This window comes from Orcinus orca, chromosome 5 (assembly GCF_937001465.1).
Source record: "Orcinus orca chromosome 5, mOrcOrc1.1, whole genome shotgun sequence".
Lineage (NCBI taxonomy): Eukaryota > Metazoa > Chordata > Mammalia > Artiodactyla > Delphinidae > Orcinus > Orcinus orca.
In genome coordinates, this window is record NC_064563.1 from 120,577,329 (window position 1) to 120,595,741 (window position 18,413).

General features: G+C 40.9%; 1 protein-coding gene across 4 annotated transcripts in view; it reads right to left on the minus strand.

Moving 5' to 3' along the window:
* The window catches only part of NRIP1 (nuclear receptor interacting protein 1), a 190,436-nt gene that overhangs the window by 26,164 nt on the left and 145,859 nt on the right, over positions 1-18,413 (minus strand). Inside the window, exon 5 of one of the 4 annotated variants that reach the window (XR_007477672.1) lies at positions 898-1,630. The exons of the other annotated variants lie outside the window; for them this stretch is intronic. The gene's annotated coding sequence lies outside the window, so the exon portion shown is untranslated. Of the gene's footprint in view, positions 1-897; positions 1,631-18,413 lie in introns of those variants that run through there. 4 annotated transcript variants of the gene reach the window in all.

Below are 18,413 nucleotides of genomic sequence, written 5' to 3' on the forward strand. Positions count from 1 at the left end.
TCTTTTATCACTTCCTCATGCCAAAAACAGAAATGGGAAGTACGGCACACATGAAAATAATATTTAATATAATAGTTCCAGTTTCAAACTTCATCCCAATAAATGTAGACATAACAACTTCAATCTAGTTCTTCATTCTGGATACCAAATTCAAATGTTCTACCAAAAGTCTTAAGGTATCTCTGAATAAAACTATTTTTTCTCCCTAAGGCTAAGCCCTGTGGATAGAGAACTTGTAAAACTGGTTCTACTAGCAAACTATAAAACCTTCATGCCCTATTTACCACATTAGAAGAAAGCAACGTTCTCCTTTTTTCTCATTCTTGTTTTAGCCTGAACACATGGCTTTTTCTGAAGCTGTGCCAGGTTCAGGTCAGATACTATTAGGGCAGTGATGACTGTGGATTACTGTACACACGCCCCCCATGGTTTTGTCTGTGAGAGCCCTTTAAAGTCTCTATCTGGCCCTGTTTTCATATGACTGTGTTTGTTTCAGCACCTCTGGAAGATATTAAGTAGTTGTATCATCAATAAGTGTTGGTGATGCTTATCTCTCTATTTCTCTGGATCCTAGCACACAGACTTTTGAGATGACCTACTAAGATAAAATCTAAGTGACATGTATTAAAGAAAAAGGACACAATTTGATTGGAAAAGACTTAAGAAGAAAACGTGGAGGTTACTTTCTGCAATATGTGTCCAGGGTGACTGTTCTCCCAGCGCTTATTTTAGAACCCCGGCTAAATTCTTGGTGTTTGACTCACTGGAATGAAGAGTGAATCAAACACAAAGAATTTAGAATTCATTAGCTGGTGACATCCAATGAGTTTAGAATACTCAAGAAAGACTATATATATGTAGTTAAAAAAAAAGTGGGGAGGGTTTCTGTTTCAATTAAAAAGAAATTTTTATTGAAGTATAGTTGATTTACAGTGTTGTATTAATTTCTGCTGTACAGCAAAGTCATTCAGAGATATATATATTCTTTTTTTTAATATTCTTTTCCATTATGGTTTATCATAGAATATTGAATATAGTTCCCTGTGCTGTACAGTAGGACCTTGTTGTTTATCCATTCTATATATGAAAGCTTACATCCGCTAACCCCAACCTCCCGCTCTAGCCCTCCCCTACCCCCCTCCCTCTTTGGTTCAATTTTTTAAATGTTCTTAGTTCACTCATTTCTGAGGAAGTGAAAACCTCTCTGTAGTTCAATTCTTGCCTCCCTACTGCCTTCTCCACCCTTGACCTACCTCTCTTTTATTCTTCTCTCCTGTGCTCCTAACCTTCCCCTCCCCATCAAATATACAATGGAGACAGGGCGTAAAGTCAGGGCTTGATCATTTTCAGTCTCATCACCAGTCCTGACTTAAATGCTCTTGAAGTTTTTCCTGGTAAAATCGAGTAGCTGTCCATATTAATTAAACTGCTGAATCAATATCCCTGAAAATGTAATGGCTGAAATAAAAGACAAGTAGATTTATCTCTCAAGAAACCATCTGAGAGGGAAGGGGGATGGTGGGGAAGTTCTGCTCCACTCGGTCATGCAGAAACCCAGCGCAGAGTGAGGCTAGTTCTGACACCTTCAACAGGTGGCCCCTAAGGTCCATCCTGTCATCACTATTTCAGCCTGTGGGAGAGGAAAAAACAAAAAAAGCTGTAGAAGTGAGTGTGCAAGTTTTCAAGGCAAGCCTTGAATGGCATCTATCACTTTTGCTTACACTTCCCTGGAGAGAGCTTAGTGTTATGGCCACACTAGCTGCAGAGGGAGCAGGAAAATACAGTCCATGGATGGGCAGCTTTAACCCAGTTATGACATTATCTTACTGCAGAAGCAATAGAGTACAGATTTGGGCGGACAACTTGTAATCTCCACCACACCCTCTAAGCCCTTTTATGGTCTTAATAAGAACATGAAGGGAACATGCAAGTACAAGAATCATTGTACTGGGTCCTTTGCAGAGCAAACTGTTCCTATGGCTTATATTAGTCATCTGTAATGGGAATGTATTTGCTTGATCTCATGAATTAGCATATACTCCTATTTCACAGATGAGTTATGAGAGTAAAATGAGAAAATATATCTGAAAGCTGTTTGGAAAAGCTAAAGGTATAGTCCTACAGTGTTAGAAATTGAATTTTTCCTTCATTGGAATATTACTCAGCCATAAAGAAGGATGAAATAACACCATTCGCAGCAACAAGGATGGACCTAGAGATTATCATACTAAGTGAAGTAAGTCAGACAGTGAAAGACAAATACCACATGAGATCACTTGTATGTGGAATCTAAAATATGAAACAAATGAACTTATCAATGAAACAGAATCACAGATATAGAGAACACACTTGTGGTTGTCAAGGTGGGGGTGGGCAGGAGGGATGGACTGGGAGTTTGGGATTAACAGGTATATAGGTTCAATTTTAAAAACTTGAACCTATATATAAAATAGGTAAACAACAAGGACCTAGCGTATAGCACAGGGAACTATATTCAGTATCTTGTAATAACGTATAATGGAAAAGGATCTGCAAAAGAATATATATATATATATATATATATATGTATGTATAATGGGATCACTTTCCTGTACACCTGAAACATTGTAAATCAACTACACTTCAGTTTAAAATACATATATTATTCCTTCATTGTTGAAATCACAGTTTGAACCTATGAAGCCAGTGCCCAACATTTCCATAAGTCAAATAAGTTATAATAACTAAGAGGTAAACTCAAAAAGCAATCAACCTTCAGAGTCCAAACAGAAAGTATATAAGTAAGGGTAGAATATATATCGTAGTTAAGCTAGCACCCTTTTGTTAACAATGGGTCCGAAACATAAAGGCAGATTTAGCAATATAGACGGCAAATTTTATTCAATCATTCAGGATCACAGCTCAATGAACATCAAAACTGACTACACTTCCGGTAACATCACTGAAGTTTGGAGGATCAATGAAGTTTGAAGGCAAAATATAGAGTGGAAGCCTAGAGAATGTTAAGACCCTCAGTGAATGAACACTGGATAGAGAGTGTTCAGAAGAAGACTCAAGTTTTGTCCAGGGAGTACAGACAAATCAAAATAGGAGGATAAATAAGAGACAGAGCAGACCCCTTCTGTGGGATCACACAAAAATGCAAATCATGGCAGAATATAACATACTAGTTAGACCCAGTTTTTTAAGACCTGTAAAATAAGGATAGAGAACTCCATGCCCAATCTCATATAACCACCTGGATCAATACTCTGATATGTCATGGAAAGAGACCAGCTAAGGTTAGGTAATGGAGGTGCCCTGACCCATTGACTTTGTTATGGCCTTAGAGAGCTAACGTTTTGCCATTAAATGTCAGATCAATTCCCAATGATTTAAACATTACCCAGAAGTCTCTAGTTTCTTGGAATCTTTAATAAAAAAAAATGCAAACTTCAAACTGTACAATTTTCAAGAGTCTAAGGAATTATTTACTACATTAGCTTAATCCATCTCGCTCACTTTTTAACATTCTTGTCTCAATTGCTTTCTACAATTTATAAAGCACTGCCTGCATTTTTAAAAAATCTATATTATTATTTTTAATATATGTTTATATCTATCTTTTGATGTTCAAGAAATAAATTTTCTCTCTGGGATTCTTATAAACAACTTACCACAGACTGTCCATTTTCTCATGCAGCCCTTACCAGAATTATACTGCAATTACATATGAAAAGGTTTTTCTCCCTTTAGGTCAAGGACGGCCCATGTTTAATTAATCTTTTATCCACATGATGCCTTGCATATGTAGGTATTTGATACATAAATTAGTACAGTTTTAGCTCAACTCAGGCCGTAGGAGGGAGATAAAAGGAAGGCCCATCTATACGGCTACTATAAATTTGTAGGGAAACCTCTTAATTTTCCTCTCAGGAGTAAAGTGGACCAGTTTCTCTGGTTCTTCACAAGGAGAATCAAATTTGGTTTTCAATACTCCATAAAATGTCAGAGCTCCTCTAGGGGCGTGCCCTCTGTCTAGCAGTCCTGGATAAACAGGCATTTAGCGGTGATAATTCCAAACTTGCTCTTTTATATCTCAGGGATCACCAAAAGACTCTTGCGTCCAGAGGCTGACATATCTTCTTGATGGGCATGACCCATGTTATTTGAATGACCGACTGAATGAATAAACGAGCCAAAAATCGCCATCCCTAGATATCAACAAATTTCCAGCTGGCATCCGGCTGCCCGATGGTGTCACTGGCGTCAGGTGTGACAAGCTGTAATCTAAAATAACACCTAATTTAGATCCTCGTGCACTTTCTGAACTGCTGGGGCAAAGAAGGGAGCCGATTACAGCTCCCTGAACTCCCAGACTCCCCCTCGCCTTGTACCTGCTGTACAATTATTGCTGCCTTGCCTGCCAAAGTTCCATTAAGGGCTCTGGCGCTCCTGGCGCTTGCATGGATACCCTACTAAATTTAATCACCATGGATGACTTATGCTTGCCAGCTGGGTGCCTCAAACCAAAGGAATAATATCAGACAAATATATGGGGATCTAGTTTATCTAAACGTATACAGGAAGAAAACAGAGAGGAGGGGCTTTTTAGCTGGTGGGAGACCACTTGTGCACCGTGCGAACTTTAAACTTGCTCTTTTTTTTCAGGGTAAAAAGTTCAATAAAAACTTTTTTATTTTTTTTGAAGTTTTATCGTCAATTCAAATAATCATGCCAAGTGAGGTCATATTGCCAGAGGCAATAGACAGCTGTAGAGAATCCATCAGCCTTTGGCTACCTCCGGATGCAAGATCTTGGCTTGTCTGCTGAGTTGGGGTTGTGGGATGTAATTAGAGGCAGCAAAGGCTATCTAGTGCCTACTGCCCTCCCATTAACCTTGGATGTGGCTGGGGCAACTCAGAAATGGGGTGTGGGGCTTGGCTACCCTTCACAGCTCTCAGACTCTCCTACCTGCAGGGCGGGATTCTTGGGCCTGACTTTAAAAAGAGTCCTCAGGGCAGAGAATTCACATACTGACTCATTTGGCACTGGTTCTCTGGGTTGTGCTTGACTCTCTGTTCTTCTTCCATTGCCTGAAGGTACAGGGACTTTACAAAAAGAAAAATAAGTAAATTAAAAAAAAAAAAAAACATCGTCATCACCCCGAACTGAGCCACCAGTGATTTGCTTTAGCCCATCACTGAGAATAGTGGCATAAACCTTTTTTTTTTTAAATTTCACAAGTACAACATTTCTTATTTGCATTGTGATGTTTTCCATTGTAAGTAGAGGTAGCTGGCAGACCAAACCCAGTCCTTTATTTATTTCCTCTCTAGATGTTGATGAAAGTGTCAATGAGGCATTATGACTTGTTTCATGATGACAGTCCTGCTCTGCTTGGTGACCTGTGACCTCCCTCCTCAGGAGATATTGAGGTTAACATGACGGCACACTGGACATCTATACAGGAAGGAATGTATTCAACACCGGAAAACGTGGGAGGAATTTAGTGAATGAATGGGCCTTACTGAGCAGAGGAAACAGTTGGGTAATTTTGCCCACCAAAAACCCCGATGAACGATTATTTGCAGCCCACTGGTCTGTAACTTCAATCACCTGATGAGACATATTCACATTAGTGCAGTCTCTTGCTCAAATAGTCATCACCCGCCTTGGCTGGCCCTTGTAGGAGGGAGAAGGAATAGAGGAGGTTGTAAAGCAGAAGTAAATTAGTGTAAAGCAGCTGAGAGTGGTTGAGGAGCTGGGTGGGTAAACATCTGTGATGGCATAGTGGTCAATTACAGCTGTTGACACTTGGTCCAGGCAGTGACCCCAGGCCCTCTGCTACCAGGCCGAGCAGACAGGCCTCCAGCTCTCCAGCAAGCCATGATGACCTCCTTTTCCCACAGCTATCTCTGCAGGAGGGTCTTGGGCAGGACCCTACAGTCACATCTCTCTCATTTCTTGGGACCAGGAAATGAGAAAATCATTGCTCACCCCACTCCAAACTTGCCTCATCTCAGAGCTCAGTATCCGCTCCATGCTTTGCAGCCACGCTGGGAGGATCTCTTTAATAGAAGAAAAGAAGGACAGAATGTTGGAAGGGAGCTCTCCTTGACAGATGGGAATGAGCGCAGTGTGAGTAACTAACTGGAGGCAATAAAGGTGTTAGCAAATAGCAGGAGGCAAGAGCGGGCCCGGGATGACTGGCTCTGCTACACACTGCGTGCTGTACAGGCGCCAGTGAGAGCTGCCTATCTCAGCTTCAGTGTTAAGAGCATGTGGCTCTCACAGATTCACAACGTAGTCCTCGGCTTTCTCAGTAGCACAAGCATTGACTGGGTCCCCATCCAACTGAGGGGTCTACCATCTCTTTGTTACCCTCCTTTCTAATGCCTGTTCTCCTGGTCATCCCTCCTTTCTTTGTCCTGGTTCCTTCGTTCTTCTTTTCCCTGTTCCTTATGTCTCATTACATGATAGTCCCCCTTTTCCTTTGGGATTTTTTTTTTTTTTGCGGTACGCGGGCCTCTCACTGCTGTGACCTCTCCCGTTGCGGAGCACAGGCTCTGGACGCGCAGGCTCAACGGCCATGGCTCACGGGCCCAGCTGCTCCGCAGCATGTGGGATCTTCCCGGACCTGGGCACGAACCCGCGTCCCCTGCATCGGCAGGAGGACTTTCAACCACTGAGCCCCCAGGGGAGCCCCCTTTGGGATTTTTGTCGTTTCTTAAAGCAAGGAGAGCCTCCTCATCAGTGTCAAGCCCAGCGTCATGTAACCAATTACCCTAAAATCACAGCCATCTAGCCCTACCCTCTGTGTTCAGAAAACCCAGTTGTTGCTGAGAATTGTATATCTATAGAGTGTTTACACATGAACCGTAGCAGGAATTCTTAAGGCAAGGATACCATTGAACCAAAAAATGTCATAACACAAAGGAGTCTCAGATGCTTATTATCTCCTCCCAACTACATTCCATTTGACAATCAAGCAAGTCATGACTTGGGAAAGTTAAATGAGTTCCTAAGGCTTACACAAACCAGTAGAGTGAAGGACCCAGGCCTCTTGACTCCCTAATCAGTGATTTGTTTTTCCACTTTATGCATTTTAACGTAAAAATAAAAGCCACAGATTCTCTAGACCGCTGCGCTACCTGGGGGAATATTTCTTACCCCCAATCATGCTTGAATCCCTCTACTACAGAAGTAAATACAGCTAATGAATCAGGGATGCTCTTTTGTGCTCTTGTTGTGTCTGACCTTAAGGAAGTTGCTCGCCTCCCTGGTTCTCTGCTGTCTTTCACAGCTGAGGAGCCTGGACAGATCATCTAGGGTTGCTTCTAGTTCCAAAATTCAATGACCCTTTAAGCTTAACTTCTTTCACCAGAATACCTGTCATTTCTAGGTAAATGGTGTTCTCAGTCCTTTCTGCTAAAAGAGGTTAAGTAAATAAAAAGGAAAGATCAGGCTCTGCTTTTGGCCTAAATTATAACTTCAAGACCAGGGATGAAAGAAGTTAATAGCAATAAGAAAGCTTCCAGAGTCTACCATTTACAATTTAAATCCTTTGCTTGGGAGGTGAAAAGTTCAAAGTTGAGTCATAGTCTGAGGTGGCTCTGCTCTTTCTTTTTAATTATCTGAGGTCAGGAAGTTAATAATACCAGAAATCCCCAGTGGAGACCTCTTGTGCACTGTGTGAACTTTAAACTTGCTCACTTTTTTTTAAGGGTAAAAAGTTCAGTAAAAACACAGTGGACTTTTCCTCTTAGCCTCCACCCATTCATCCTCCAAGGTCAAAAGTTGAACTGTAAAACAGAAACCCTTGTTCTCTGATCCACATTTAAACAGATCACTTATTAAAGGGTAAACATTCTAAATGCAAGCCAAGATCCAAAGTGAATCTGTTCAATAAAAATAAAAATATTGTAATAAAACGAGTCTTTGATCTTTATCACTTGCCTTGGAGTTGAACATCCGAATTTATTTTATTTTTTGAATCTCAGAGAGCAGTCACAAAAGCTCTTTCTTAACCTATCTCTGCCCTGAGATTGGCATATCTGGAAAAGATAAACCTAAGACATTTTTAAAATAATTGTGTTCACAGTCTTATCTTAAGGCAATTTCTACAACTAATTCTACACCATTATGTTTGTTTGTTTGTTTGTTTGTTTTGTTCAAACAGGAGTTCAAGTGTGGTTTAAATCTGAAAGATTTAAAGGACTGAGGAATTAAAAGGTGTTTGCTGAAAATAATGGGGGATATGGAGAGGATAAAGAAATGGATGAAGCAACCCAATGAACCTCATGGGAATTAGGAATGGACTATATTTGAAATCTTCGAAATGTTAAAGCTCAAACATGAAGCCAAGAGGACAGCTGTAGAGCTCTAAATACGTACAGCCGACCCTCCATACCCGAGGGCTCCACATCTTCAGATTCAACCAACGGCAAATCAAAAATATTGAGAAAAAAAAAATTCCAGAATGTCCCACACATGTCAAGGGATGACTATATTTACTTCATAAGGATAAGACTAGCTTTCTTAAAGTAACCATGGCACATTTAAGAAGTATGGAAGAGCCAACTAAATATTAACCCAATCCAACCAGCTTGCTTAGAAAAACCCCCTAAACCAACATCATATTAAGCTGCTATTTCATGCAACACCTAAGTGTCCTTTTCTAATAAAGTAAATGATATATGTGTCCATTCTTTTCATTGCATGCCCTTTGGAAACTCTTTGTTAAAAAAAAAAAAAAAAAAAAAAAAAGCCAAATCTGTGAGAGCACCTTTGTCACAATTTATCCAAAAGAGAATAATACCACCTGCTTGCCTACCTTAATAACTTTTGTACAGTCTAATGAGAAAATCACAGAAAACAGTGAGAACCTTGAAATAAAGATATATAATGAGCACATTCATAATAAATACCTTTCACTGATGTTTGTTTTGACAAATGTCAGTTAAGTTCTTGGACTTTCTGATTAATTTTAATACAAATTCAAACTAGAAGATACAGCTCCAAAGAAGTTGTGACCTAGGCCCATTTACCCTGTAATTTTCACAGTATCCTCTGGGACTCCTGGATGCAGCTGGATGACCCAGACCCAGGAATAACAAGCCAGGAAGGAAGTGGGGAGAGCACATGAGACTACTTCCTCTTGTAAGGAAGGACTCCCCTCTCAACAGCTGTAAGGAAGGGTGGAAATTCCTTATGAGTCAAAGTGTGACTTCAAAGTAAAGGATGAAATTTGAGAGATGTGATCATATTGATTAGGATGTTGACCAAAAGGAAGTCACTGAATTTAGAAGAGTGGACAGGGAAAATCAGGCATTAAATCAGAAGGTGAAGGGCATCTGGACACTGCTCACTTAGGCTGGTGTTACATTCGTGAGAATAACTTCTGGTTTCAATTCATCTTGTGAATATATTTCCATGAATATTTATATTTCTTCTTTTTTATTTTTAAGTCACCACATTGTATTTGAGCTAGCTGTTTTCAGCCTTCTGTCTGACTGAATTCCGTATTTTTTTTTCCTGCCAACCACTTCATTTTGTAAGAGGCTATTATAGGGTAAGACCATGTTGTGTTATGGGCATACTTATCCTAAATGTTCTCATAGGATAGAAATAGGACTGAATCCGTATAACATCAACCATACAGAACACTGTAAGGCGTGTATTACAGGTGGTATGAACAAAGTGTCATGACAACCCTGGGTCTTTGCCACGTTTTCTCATGCCCCCTTGCCTTACACATTCTGATCCCTCTTCCTGGAATAATCTAGTCCTTGATCCCTGGGACCCTGTACTCTGCCTCAGTACTGTTCTTCCTTCACGCCTCACCTCCCTCTCCCTCTCTGAATGCAAGTGTCCCTTCCACAGCAATCTGTGTAAGCAGTGACATCAGAGTAATTGTCTCACTGTATTGTAATGTGTAGTTAATTTTGCAGCCTCCAGCAATAACTTACAATCAGATTGAGAGAGAGAACTCCCACGCAATTCCTTGGGAGGTCCTTCTTCCAAAATACTGAATGAAACCTGATAGGAACAGGATCCAGTGTATACCTTAAGGGATGGCAAAGGTAAGCTGAGACTCAACAGGGTCTATGACAGACTGAATTCACACAGTCCTGCCAGCTTTCTGAAACACCATGAGCACACCAGTTCTCAACTTTGGCTGTGCTTTGATATCACCTGGGAACTTTAAAATATCCTTGATGTCAGGGTCCCAGCCCTAGAAATTTTGAATTAATTGAACTGAGGTAGAGCAGGATCACTAGGGTATTAAAATGCCCCTGGGTGATACCTGTGACAATGAGAACTGAAGAATGAGGGGCACTGCACAGGAAGATGCTGTGAAATGCATCCAGAAATTACCAGTGCCATTGAGAGTCACAAATGGACTGTCAATTTACATATACCTTATTTTCACAATTCTCTTGAAGAATAAGTCACTCTCCCATCTAAACTGATTTAGCAATTCTCTATTATCCTCAGGATAAAATCAAACATCTTGACCAGCCAACGTATTACACTAGCCTCTCCACAAAATGGTCCCATCTTTTTTTTCTTCCTTATTAGTATCGTTTGTGCTTGAGTCATGCAGAACTGCTTGCTATTCCCTGAATGTGCCACGCAAACCCTTCTTATATCTTCCCATGCGTCTGCTCTTAGGAATACCTTTCCTCTTGTTCCTCCAGGTAATTCATATTCATACTTCAAGACCCAGATCAGGCTAGTCCTTCTCTGAATTCCTTTACTAGCGCTGCTGGTTTTATAAAGTGCTTCTGTTCTGCGATGCACACAACTGAATTCACTGCTCAGTCATAGCAGTTAGCACATTGGCTGAAACCAGCTCTCTATCAGCCACTGATGTATTGTTTTAGATTCCCAAGAGCAGAAAGTGTGTCATTTTTCTGGACCCACTTTCCCCTGTATCCAGCATAGTGTTTGACACATGGTAAGTGCTATGTGAATGGCTGTTGAATAAATGGATAGAAGGATAGACGGACAATAGAAAGATGATCATATAAATAACTCCTTTATCTATTTAACATCTAGAAGGACTCTCATGATGCTCATCATTGATGAGAGAGAATAATAACTTCCTGTTAGATTTATTTCATATTTATCTTCCAGAGGTTGGAGACCCAGGAGCCTGAGCCAATTATAGAAATATGAGACTCCAGGCCAGGGCAAGTGGCCCCAGAAAAAAGGGTTACAATCATGGTTTCCTTGGTTATGTTAGGATTTTCTAGATAAATAAATAGAAGCAAACCACTGAGTCATGTAGTGTTTCAAAACTGTGACATTTCTAGATGGTTGCTTAGTCCTGAGCCATGTCACTTTCCATTTGTTCTTTCCTCCCCTCACATTGGCCTTGGCTGCTTCTTCATAGAATCACAATCAGTTTAAATGAATTTGCTCCTCCTCTCCCAACCTGGATTCCAGCTGAAATGAAATTACGAGTTCATAGCTTCTTAAAGCTAAAAGGAATTTTAGGGATCATCTCATGCAACTCCTCCTTGGGGGAGGTTCAGGGAATGCACAGTCTATGGCAATTACCAGTGTAGCTGGGTGGTTCTGAGCTTCATCAGCATAGGAAGGCCAATGAGGTCACATCAGCTGAAACATCCAAATCACTTAGGAACTTGGGTTCCCCCTTAAGATCTTCTCTATTTCCACAAAGCCCCATGGAGAGAGCCTGTGTATATGCTCAGAAACAAGGCACTTGCTATTCTTTGTCTCTGGCCCTTTCCCTAAGGCCCGTTGCTCACTGGTTCCCTGCTCTGGGTCCCCCTCTGAGCATAGCCCTCCCTGTGTACTACTGTCTTCTGTAGAAGTGCTCCGAGGCTGCTGCACAGTAGTCTCTTTTTTTGGGTGGGAGGACTGGTTGACAGAGTGAGAGGAAGGGTGGGGGTAGGGAAAGGAAGGGTGTTAAAAACCATAAGAATAAACTCTCCCTCAGCTTTTGAGCTGCACATCGTTATTGGTGAGCCAGAGCAGTACAATCCAGTGCTCTTGAATTTGGCTCTAAAATCATATCTGGATTCCAAACTTGTCCCTGCCACTTGCTATCTCTTTGACCTTCAGCAAGGTATGAAACCTTTCTGAACCTGAATTTCTATTTTTTCCTTCTTTATTATAGTGGAAATGATAATTCCTTCTTCATAAGATTGTTGGGAGAAGTAAATGAAATACTGGTCTTAATAAACCAGGTGCTTAGCATAGTGCTAGAAGTTGGTAAGCACTCAACAAATGGTTTAGACATTATTATTTTCAACTTCATCATTCTTATCACTGTCACTTTAGTTATTCATTGAAATAGCTTCTTTGGCCCCTAACCCTGATTTCAGTTGGGTCTTAATGGCGGTCCCTCAGGCCAGCTGGGGGAAAGCAATGTCTCCCCAACCTCTTCTTTTCTCCCTCAATGCCTTTCCCGCACCTGTACTCAACACTCATTTTTCCTTCTTTTCTCCAACCCAAGCAGTTTGGTTATCAGTTGGTACAAAGAGTTCCTCACATAGCCAAATTTTCATCCTGTTAGAGTATCAGCTAAGACATCTCCATTGTTGTACTATCAAAGTCAGCCTATACTTCTGAAATAATGGAAGTCTTTATTAAATTCCAGTTTTCAATATAGGGGAAAAAATATATTTATATATATGTTTTGGTGTTCAATTTCCTCCAAAGAAGCTTTTTCCTTCTACAGAAATAGAGTTCTACCTTGACACGTGGTTTCCCAGAGATAGTATCTCTCACCTTTAACCATGCCAGTGAGAACAATACCCTGGCAGTGAGCACAGCAAGGAGACGGAAAAACCTGAGGCCCTGGGTAACTTTGTGCTTGTCCACCCAGTTACTCTGATATGTCTGGACTGTTTGGGCCATGGTATTTAGACATCTCTGCTCTCCTTAGAGCCTGACATAGCAGTAGTGTAATTTCTAAACATGGCAAGAAGAACATCTACTCCCATTGTGTTTAGACGTCAATGCAAGCCTAAAATACAATGTTTAGTTAAAATATTAATACTGGTTATATTCCCACAAAGAGGTTGGGGAAGCAAACATCTTCCCATTCCCAATATAGAAGCTTTCAAAATTTGGTATTGCAAAAGATTTCAAGATCTCTGACTCAGCCAAGAATTAAACATTCATGGTCACTCTCTTGTTGTTAACTGAAGAAAGAGTCACAGATCAAAGCAGGGAAACTATGTGCTTTATACAAATAATTTGTGTAAGCAATAATTCAAGTCGCCTTTTAACTGCAAATAGATAATGGACTGATTCACTCTTCAAGCAAATTAGGGGTCTTTAGATCAAACAAGGAAGACTTATATTGAAATAACTGGAGAGATTGCCCCAAATGCTATTAGTCTTATAGTCCCAATCACAGGGCAAAGATTTTACTAGTTCAGGGCTTCCCTGGTGGCGCAGTTGTTGAGAATCCGTCTGCCAATGCAGGGGACATGGGTTCGATCCCTGGTCCGGGAAGATCCCACATGCTGTGGAGCAACTAGGCCCGTGAGCCACAATTACTGAGCCTGTGCTCTAGAGCCTGTGAGCCACAATTACTCAGCCTGCATGCCGCAACTACTGAGGCCTGTGTGCCTAGAGCCTGTGCTCCACAATGAGAGAGGCCACCACAGTGAGAAGCCCACGCACTGCAAGGAAGAGTAGCTCCCCGCTCGCTGCAACTAGAGAAGGCACGCGTGCAGCAACGAAGACCCAACACAGCCAAAATAAATAAATAAATAAATAAAATTTATAAAAAAAAAAAAAAAAGATTTTACTAGTTCAGGCTTAGGGTAAGACTGGGCAGCTCAGCTTAGTTCAGACATCTAAATCGGTTGTGGGATTAACCTAGACTGTACACAGACTGACAGCTTTGATTTATATATTTTTTTATTATATATTTTTATATTATATGCTTGATTATATATATTTGACTGAATTTATATAATTTATGAATCAGAGTCCATGGATTATTCTCATAATGACTGGCCCATCAGAGAACAAGTTTTAGCACTCAAATGAATCCATCTGAGGTAGCTACAGACTCCCAAAACTCTCCTCCCTCACTCACCACACCCTGGAATGAGATCAGCCTTCAAGACTGAGGATACCAGCTGTATCTGATAAGGGGTGAATATCCAAATTGTATAAACAAATCACACAACTCAGTATCAAAAAACAAACAATCTGATTCAAAAATGGGCAGAGGACCTAGATAGACATTTCTCCAAAGAAGACATACAGCTAGATGGTTAACAGGCACATGAAAAGATGCTCAACATCACTAATCATCAGGCAAAGGCAAATCACAGCCACAATGAGATATCACCTTACCCTTGTCAGAATGGCTGTTATCAAAAGGACAAGTAACAAGTGTTGGGGAGGGTGTAGAGAAAAGGGAACACTTGTGCACTGTTGGTGGAAATGTAAATTGGTGCAGCATCTATGGAAAACAGTATGGAGATTCCTCAAAGATTTTTACATTAGAACTACCATACAATCCCACAATTTCACTACTGGGTATTTAGCCAAAGAAAACAAAAACACTAATTCCAAAAGATATATGCACCCCTTTGTTCACTGCAACATTATTTACAATAATAAAGATATGGAAGCAACCTAAAAGATGTCCATTGATAGATAAGTGGATAAAGAAGTGGTGATACACACACGCACACGCGTGCACACACACACACACACACACACACACACACTAGAATACTACTCAGACATAAAAAAGAACAAAATTGTGCCATTTGCAACAACATCGATAGACCTGGAGGATATTATGCTAAATGAAACAGGTCTGACAGAGAAAGACAAATACCATATGGTCACACTTATATGTGGAATCTGAAAAACAAAACAACCAAATAAACAAAACAAAACAGAAACAGACTTATAGATATAGAAAGCAAACTGGTGGTTTCCAAAGGGGAGAGGGGTGGGTGGTTGGGTGAAATAGGTGAAGGGGATTCAGAGATAGAAGCTTCCAATTATAAAATAAATAACTCACAAGAATGTAATATACAGCATAAGGAATATAGTCAATAATACTGTAATAATTTTGTATAGTGACAGATGGTTACTGGATGTGTTGTGGTGATCACTTTGCAATGTATTTGATTGTCAGATCACTATGCTGTACACTTGAAACTAACATAATATTGTACCTCAACTATATTTTAATTTAAAAAAAAGAGGGCTTCCCTGGTGGCTCAGTGGTTGAGAGTCCGCCTGCCGATGCAGGGGACACGGGTTCCTGCCCCGGTCCGGGAAGATCCCACATGCCACGGAACGGCTGGGCCCGTGAGCTATAGCCGCTGAGCCTGCACGTCCGGAGTCTGTGCTCCGCAACGGGAGAGGCCACAACAGTGAGAGGCCCGCGTGCACAACAGTGAGAGGCCTGCGTACCGCAAAAAAAAAAAAGACAAGACTGAAGACACTAGGCTCCATGTGACCAGAGATCCCATGCCAGGGGAGAGTAAGCTAAAAGTAGACACAGGTAGCTATGTATGAGTCCTTTCTTTGAGCTTACAGGCCTCCAAGGGGCAAAATTGCTGATTTGATTCCAAAATGTTGTATTTATCTTATCAGAAAGAACTACTAAGCAGAATGATTTGCCCAAGAGAATATATGGTCACCATAGAGTGGAGAAGTGACGTCTTATCATCCAAATAATTATTTAAACCTATATCTTTTTACTCAAGTTTTTTGTTGTTGTTGGTTTTTTTTTTTTTTTTTTTTTGCAGTACGCGGGCCTCTCACTGCTGTGGCCTCTCCCGTTGCAGGGCACAGGCTCCGGACGCGCAGGCTCAGCGGCCATGGCTCACGGGCCCAGCCGCTCCGCGGCATGTGAGATCTTCCCGGACCGGGGCACGAACCCGTGTCCCCTGCATCGGCAGGCGGACTCTCAACCACTGCGCCACCAGGGAAGCCCCCTCAAGATTTTAATGATGAAATTATTAGAAAAACTAGTAAGTTTTTATGGCACCTATCAGTACCATAAATAATGACTTTTCCATGCATTATTTTTGTCATTTCTTTTAAGTTTAAATGTTTCTCCCAAATTTTCTTAGATCATAACCTTTGTTTGATAATATTGTGAGATGTATCTGATTTCTTATTCACAGTTGTATAAAGTGTCTTTCCTTTCTCACCATGACATTGCACTATCCTTTATCTAGACATCAGCTCTGTGACAGGTGGTATTTGATATTGTGACTAATCTAACATCCACTGAGTCAAGGGTAATAACACAGTCCTAACAGTTGTTACACGCTTATAATGTGTCCGACACCTTCTAGGCGTCTTATGTTTATTAACTCATAATGTGCAATATATATACATATACATGCACGGTTGCTTCTCACAACAACCTTGAGAAATAGATAATTTTATTATTCCCATTCTACGAATAAGAAACCTGAAGTTAAACAATTCAGCCTGCAGCGTGCCACTAAGAAGAAGCAGGGCCAAAATCCAAAACCAGATCATCTAGCCTCGTGATGCAAAATCTACCAGTGGTGCTACCTACGTTTAATCAAGACTATTTGGAAAGAAGTAGTAAAAGTACACGAGTTAAAAAGTTATAGAATCATAGAATCTGAGGAGAAAAGACCTGAATATATCAGAGAAAATAGCCCAAACAGATGACTGAACAGAACCACTTCCAAAAGAAGAAGGTTAAGGCATTGGTGAATAAAAGGCAAACTTCTGAAGCAGAAATCCAGCTTGGCCAGATATCAGACTCACTAGCGTATAATCCGCTGGATATGATGTTGTAAGGCGGTCAGGAGGGGAATGATAATGTTCGGGGAACACAAGCGCAAAGAGGGTTTTTGTTTGCTTCTTTGGCAGCACTGAACTCTAGGAAATGATTGGGGAAATTCAAATTTCTGAGAACGCTTTTCACAAGAGAGACAGAGATTAGAGTTTCCAATGAAGAAGGCATGCTGCAATCGAAGAAAGCAAAGTGCAATAAAGCTCTCAGGCCAGATGGCATTTATCTGAGTGTTCTGAAGGAAATAACATGTGAAACAGCAGAGATGGATGAGGGCACATACTATGTTTGTAAAAATAACAACTGTTCTTGAAGTTTGTCCAGTTTCTAACACAGAGTCTATAGTTTTTAAAAAGGAACCAAGAGAGATTCCAGGAATTCAGTCAAGTGAACTTTGTCTTCATGTTAGGATACTGTTTGGGAAAAAAAAAAAAAAATCTGAGGACTATACCAAATAAAATCTGGGCACTGAAATTTGACCAGCTCCCATCAACTCTACAGTCATGGGGGTTTCCACTTCTCCAACCTGAAAACTGATGACTAGTTAGAGCAACATCACGTATTTGCCTTTCAAAAGGTTTGAGAATGAAGAAAGAGAGGCTGCTTGGATTTAAACCTAGCTAAAGAAATTAGAATCATTTATAGGGTATGTTTATGTCAAAGAATAGAGATGAGCGTGCCTGGAATCTGATGTTGGGATGAAACTACAGTTTCACATTCATTATTTTTTAAATAATTAGGAGGTCTGAGTGAGCCATAAGCAATTGACTCTCATGTGACTGACACTGTGTGGGGCAAGCAGTGCAAAAAGAAATGGTAACCACGTGATTGTACGGTCATCATCACTAACGTTTATTGAGTGCTCACTACACTGGCAGGCGCACTGCTTAGAGTCTGAGATCCATTATCTCAGTTATTCTTAGTCTGTGAGTGACAGCATAGCCTACTTCAGAAACATCTGCTATTCAGAAAGAAAAATGTCCTAAGGGGTCAGACAGGATATCAGCCACGGTCAGAGTTCAGACGAGCTCCAAACAAAGTTCATCCAAAATGTTCAGAACAAAACGTGGTCTCCATTTAGAACTGAGTGACGCCAAGTGGAATCTGTTCTCTGCCCCTCAATCCCCGGGACCAGCCAGGAGCTCTTATCTTCTAAACCTCCAGATAGTCAGGATGACGTTGATTCTAAACTCCATCCGAATCACCGGCCCCGAGACTGGAGAGTTCTTACTGTTTTTTACATTTCCTGGTCCTTAAACCCACTTCCTCACCTAACATCTGTCCCTTGCTAATTATAACTCTTTTGTGTTTGTTTGTTTCCTGAGTCCTCTGGCTCAGTGTCTTCCCGTGGCCTTCATCTCTGTTGCCCACCTGGGATTTCAGACCCATGTGGATCTAAAGCCTTGTCTCAAGCTTTGTCTGAAACTTTCCCAGGCCTTTGTCCACAACCTTCTGCCACCCAACCCAGTGCTGACAGACAGAACAATCTGGAGCCCATAAAGATTAGAGCTGTTGGATTAGTTAGTGACCCTTCCCAATTAAAATACTTAGCTCAGGGTTCTTCACACAATGCCCAAAGTACTTTCTGTTCAACAAAGGCTTGTTGACTGAATTTACAGCCTGTGCTGTAACA